Below are 6,853 nucleotides of genomic sequence, written 5' to 3'. Positions count from 1 at the left end.
GTTCTATGACTTTAAGATGTTTTATGTGCCTCTGACCTAGATCATTATCATCATCATCATCTGATTTGTAGGATTAATCATTTTGCCATAGAGTCCCTACACATCCCCTTCATGGGTTTTACTTTAGATTTAACATTTTCTTTAACTAACTGATCTAATTTCTCTATCTTGTTCTCAAGCCCTAATGTCTTCTCTTCCATTTGATCCATTCTGTTGGGGAGGTTTTCCATTGTAGTTTGAATTTGACTTACTGAATATTTTATTTCAACTTTTAGTTCATTTGGGGCTTTCTTCGGAAATTATATTTATTAAATTTTATTTTCATGTCTTTAGTTGTTTTCCTTATTTCATTCAGCTATTTGTGTTTTTGTAGTCTTCATTCAGGCATTTATTAATATCTTTTTTAATTCCTTGAAAATATTACTAATTGCTTTTTGAGATAATTATCTTGTGTTTCATTAAAGATGTTTTTCTCAGAGAACATTACTATGTGAGAACTGAGTTTTGGAGGGGACATATTATATTGGTTATTCACACTGTATGTATTCTTATAATGAACCTAAGCAGCTGAAGTTAGATCATTGCTAGTGTTTTTTTTTTTCATATGGATGTCTGTCCCACCTTTGTTGGGTGGATATTTTGATTTCCATTTCCTATTACCCCAGCTTGTCAAGTTTTATAACAACTGGTTTTCTTTCATGATGTCCTAGTCTAACAGGACTTCCTCTAGGATTATAATCCAGTAGGGTCACAGCCAAGTCACATGACTACTGCCAGATCTGCATAGTAGGATCAGAGCCATGTCACATGACCACTGATGGGTTTGCACTGTAGCAGACCTGTTGTCAAAAACTTGAACTGGCATGGGTACTGCATGGGTTGTCTCTGAATCAAGGATCTGCTTTAGAGTCCAGACAGGCCCAAAGAAGAAATACCTATACCAGGTAGATGAATGGGTGTCCATTCCACGAGGTCCTTGGCTGCCCCCTAGGTGAGTAGGACATTCAGACACCACAGCTAAGAAAGGCAAGAATTAAGACATAGTACCACATCATGGTCTGTAGCCTTCTCAGAGTTAATGGATCTTCCTCTGGGACATAGGTGGGCAAGCCTCCTGGCAGGTCCCTGAGTGAGTGGGGCCTCTAGGCTATATCTGAAGCTCATGTATATATGGAGCTGAAGACACATTAGAGGGCCATTTTAGGCTCCCAGTGATACCCAAGGCAGCACTTGCTTCCTGGGACATGGTAAAGTATGTCTCTTGCAGAGCCCCTGGGCAGGTATACTTCCTATGACCACAGTGAAGCTGTAACATCAGCCACAGGCAGGAGTAAGCTCCTGGGCCTACCTACTGAAACACAGTGAGGTTTAGCTCCTCCCCATCCCTTAGTAGATGAAATTGGTGGCAGATGAAAGTTAAAAGTTAAACGATGTTGCAGCTGATGATGAGAGCTCCTTCTCTACAGAAGCCACAGCTAGGGTACCAAGCTACCTTCTCAAAGGAACCACCTTGGTTGTAGACCCTAACATGTCACAGATTCCTTCTGGATTCTAATATTCCTGTAAAGCTATTTCCCCCCTCTGATAGCTGTCAAAATGAAACCAAAGTGGGGAATATGGGCGAAAGATGTCCAAGGGAGCAATCCTAATGTTGAAAGAGCTATTGTGGGACTTGGGGTGGGGTGACTATAAAATGCAAAAGCAAACTGACCATTAGCAGAAAATTATCACACATTTATGTAAATAAAAACAACACAGAGAATTTACGAAAATTGAGCCTATGATCAGAGAGAGAGAAACAAATACCACATTTCATCCTTCTCACTGAAGTTATGAATGGCTTTCATTTCTCTATGAGATTTTTCTGTGTTTCAAATTTTCTACAATGATGACATTATTGTTGTAGCTATTGGGGGGATATTTCTTTAGGAGACTATTGTAGGACTGGTAACACCTCAGGTAATGCAAATAAACTTAACAAAACACTATGGTGGATGTAATGTGACATTTTCCCCAAAACCCTGTGTCCAAACAGGAGGAAGAAGGGTTAGACCCTCTCCACTAAGTGTATATAGAACACATGAAAGCATATATAGAATACACAAAAGCATCCTTGCTGGAGAAAGCTCGGGACCTCTTTAAAATTTACAGAATCAAACCAGGCATTGTGAATTATGTATATAATTACATGATTAGGAAGAAGGGGGCAGGAGGATTGCCATGAGTTCAAGAACATCCTGGCATACAGAGTCAGATCCTGCCTCAATAAATTAATTAATCACCAAAGAGTCTACATATGTGCTGGAGGGTTTCCCTGCACCATCCATAGGGCCAGCCCAACAGTATTCTGCCATCTTCCCTAGGGAGTTTAACTTCAAATTTCCTATAGCAACCAAGATCAGAGGCAAGGCCACAGAATCCAGCCCACGCATGGCATGCACTCTCTGCCAACATTGTGTTTCTTCTGGCCCTCAGCCAGGAGCAGAGGCAGGAGCTCAAGCAGGATTTCCTGCCTTCACCCAGAATTTGAGTACTTGTTTTTATGTGGGGGCAGATGTTGCGACTTCTTTTTTAGAAAATAGTATGACCTAACAAAAAGAATTCTAGAGCTTACTTTCAGGGAAGAGAGGGGGAGAGCACATGTGCACACTATCCACTGCCCTCAAGAACACATTGCTCAATTTTCATCTTCCTCTTGCCACTGGAGGATCATTGAGTGTATTCTCTGTGAAACTCAAACTTCTGAACAGTTCTTATATCTCAGAGCAGATTGGGGGGTGCTTCTTCTAAACCAGGAGCAGCTGTAAGAGGCAGCATGTTCCCCAGGGTGTGAGCAAACTTGATGGACTCTTCATGTAATAACTTTACATGGCTTGCTCAGGGTTAATTCTCATGAAGTCAAATCCTTCCTAGCAAGTGGAGAAACATGTATGGTGCCGGGCTTGGAATTGTTAAGATACCTACAGGACTGACTTGCAAACAGAAATCCATTTCTTTCTGCATCCTTTGCAAAATCCAAGCATATGAAGAAACGTTTGTTCTGCACAGGGTTTAAAACCACTTGGAATGAAGAAAGGGGGGGATGGATCTCAGCAGAGTGACAAGTCAGTTTTTAAAAGAGTCAAAGAGGCCTGATAAGGTGACTCAGCAGGTTAGGACAGTTGCCAGTGAGTCTGATAACCTGAGTTCTATCCTGGGGACACACATGGTAAAAAGACAGACTGACTCCTGACGTAGAGGAGAAACAAAAATCTAAAACTACAACATACTTATTTTAATATAATAGAGTAGACTGCAAAATGGAAGAAACAGAGGGATAAAAGAAAAGAAAAGAAGGAGACAGGAAACTTACTTAAAGAGGAAATAGAAAGGGAGCCAGCTGGAATGGAGACGGGCGGGCAGGGGGGGGGGGGAAGACAAAGAAAGAGAGAGATCATCTGAGGCTTGCAGCCAATAACAGACAGAGAACCCGCATTTGTATTATGATATCACATCCTTTCCAGAGATGAAGGGAAACGGCCGAGAGCACACACAAACAAACCATGGAGGAAAGCCACCAACAGGTTGAGCACTACATATGCACAGGCTGGAGTGAGTGAACAAGACAGAGCAGAAGAGGCCTGGGAAATTGATGCCCGTCATGCCGTGGTTACGTTATTGAACACTCAGGACCAGGGAGCACTAAGAGGAAGCATTGATGTATCTCCAAGGAGGCCTGAGTTCTGACCAGCTCGTGCTTCTCGCCGAGCACCAGCCTTCAAACTATCCTTCACAGATGAGGGGATAAGTAAAACATTTCACATGAGAAAGAAAAGGGAATGCCTGACTCTCTGATCAACTCTTAAATCGCAGCTGAAATCAACATTTTAAATAGAAATAAAGTGTGAAGAAGAAGGGATTTTCAAAAATCAGAGAGAAAATGATGGAGAAAGCAGACATGAGTTTCCACAGTATTCTACAACTGAACAGAGACTAATGGAATCTGACAGAGGAGAGAATGATACTTAAATGTAGAGAAGGCAAAGGGACCTAACTGTAAGTAGATGCTCAACAACACTAATATTGATGCCAGTGGATTGGTAAATTATATATATATATGCATATATATATATATATTCTAATGCCCAGAGCAGCCACCAAGAAAACAGTACAAAGTGATACGTTCAAAATGATGCCTATAAAACCAGGTAGAAGCCTAACAAGTGTTCACATAACACAAAGGAAAGCAAGAAAATGGACATGGAAGACAGAAAACCTGGACCAAGAAGAACCAAGAGAGAGTAACACAACATTAGGCCTTATCACTATCAATAAAGTATAAATGGTCTGATTACATTGGGTAAAATACAAAGATTGGTAACACAGACATGAAAAAACATTGGGACCCAAATACCTGCTTTCTGGAGTTCAAAGACAGATTGAAAGTAGATAGATATTTCTTAAAGCTATATATCATGCAGACATTTACCCACAAAAGGAGATCACCACAGTAATGCCAGATAAACTTCAGAGCAAAGAAACTTACTACAGATGAAGACATACATCACAAAATGATTTTCAAAAGATATACCAACTGGCAATGGCTAAGGACTCCATATGTGTATACACACTGAACAAAAGAACCACAAACTATATGATGCAGAGCCTAACAAGAGCTAAAGGGAAAAAGAGAAGCCCACATGTACAGGAGGGGAATTTGTAGGTGTGTTCTGTGCAAAGGACACCAATAGACAGAAATGGACATAGGTCTGAGGAAAACAATCCACCAAGCACACATGCAGAGTGTATGGCTCTCTACCGACCAACAGAATACAGAATAAACGTCTTTGCTTTCAAATACTCACAGGCTATTTGCCAAGGTAGGGTGGCAGGGGGCAATCCTAGTCAACTGGGCCACAAAGTAAATCTTCACAAATCAAATATATGGATCTCTTATGATTTTAAATAAATGTCTAAGAAAACTACAAATACTAGGGAATGTCCTCAGCCTACAACAGCCCTCCATCTGATGCCATATTTACTATATAAACCTCAGAGGTGCCTTTCTATGACAAAGATAATATGCTCCATTCCATCTTTCTTGACACTCTTATTCTAGTAACTATGAGACAAGAAATCAAAACAAATAAAATGTTTATGTGGAAAGGATGGAGCGTTAATGTCTCTATTCATAGATTATGTGATTTCCATCATAGACACTGCAAAGAATATACAAGAAAACTTTTAGACCTGAAATACATGCCCAGAAAGTTTTCAGGGCTTAGGTCACAGAAGTATGCTAATCTATAACATGAAGTTTTCTTGGTTCAGCAGGTTCTGCCTCCCTTCTCTGACCCAAAGAAACACAAGGATGCTATATTAACTAAGAAACTGTTGGCCAGTGACTAGCATTTCTTATTGGCTAGCTCTGGCTTAATTATTAACTCATTTCTATCAATATAAGTATTTCCACATGATCTTATCTTACTGGAGAAAGATTCAGGGACCTCTTACTCCTCTGGCATCCTACATCTCTACTGTTCAGGGTCTCTGCAGAGAAGAGGGTGATTTCCTGTTTGTCCCTGTTTATATCCTGATTCTGCCCAGCTATTTCACTTCCTGGGATCACCAGACGATTCCTCTCTGCCTATACTTCCCAGAATCCTCCTTGTCTCCTAATCCTACCTATCATCCTGCCTGGCCAATCAGTATTTTATTTATCAACCAATAAGACAAACATATATACAGAAGAACATTCCCCATCTCTAATCACATGCTGGGGCATTAGTAATGAACATTATGGAGCTTGAGAGGCAGTTCAGAGGTTAAGGGTACTGCTTGCTCTTTGAGGGAAACCAAGTTCAGTTCTCAGTTCACATGGTAACATGAAACCTTCTATAACTCTACTCAGGGGATCCACCACCATCTTCTGGCCTCCAAGGGTAACACATATGTCTGTAGTACACAGACATACCTGCAGAAAAGCACCCATACACATAAAACAATATTTCAATTTTTAAAAAGGAGTATATGGAAGCCAAACATTCAAGGAAAATTAAATACCTTGGCATAAATATAACAAAACATGCATAGGAACCATATTGTGTAAACTTTTAATCACACATGTAAGAAATCAAAGATTTAACACACGTGCTGAAAGATGCCAAATCTTCCCAAATTGATCTACAGTAAGATGTTCCCACCAATGAAAGGCTCCCTGCTGATACAAACAAGTTCATTAACTGCAGAATAGCTGAAACTATGTTGAACAAAATGATCAGTTATGATAAACTACCCCATTTGATATTAAAGCTTACTCTCTGGCTCCAATAGTCAAGTCAGTGTGGTATTTACAGAGAAATACAGACACACAGATCAATGAAATAAAACAGAGAGCCCATAAAAAATGAACAAGTAAAGATTTGCTTAATCCTTATTAATGATTATGTGTGTGTTTGCAAATGTGTGTGTGTGTCTGTGTGTCTGTCTGTGTCTGTGTGTCTCTGTGTCTGTGTGTCTCTATGTCTGTGTGTGTACACATATATTTGTAGAGGTCAAAGGACAACCTGTGGGAGCTGATTCTCTCCTTCTATCTTGTAAGTCTCAGAGATTTAACTACTCAATTTGTCAACCTTGACAGCAAGATATTTTACTCATTAAGTCATCTCTCTGGTCCCCAGATTTTGTTTATGTATTTACTTACTTGTTTATGAGCTTGGGACTTGGAGAAGTTAGACAAGAAATCTGCACCAGAGCCACAGCCACAGCCCAAGCCAAGGTTTTGTTCACAAAGATGCAAAGCCATTTCATTGAAGGGGAGACTTTTAAACATACTGTCAAAGTAAGTGTTATCCATAGACAAAATAAATCTCAA

The sequence above is a fragment of the Mesocricetus auratus genome, unplaced genomic scaffold (assembly GCF_017639785.1).
Source record: "Mesocricetus auratus isolate SY011 unplaced genomic scaffold, BCM_Maur_2.0 Super-Scaffold_100015, whole genome shotgun sequence".
In the NCBI taxonomy this organism is placed as follows: domain Eukaryota; kingdom Metazoa; phylum Chordata; class Mammalia; order Rodentia; family Cricetidae; genus Mesocricetus; species Mesocricetus auratus.
Note: the sequence above shows the minus strand (reverse complement) of the source record.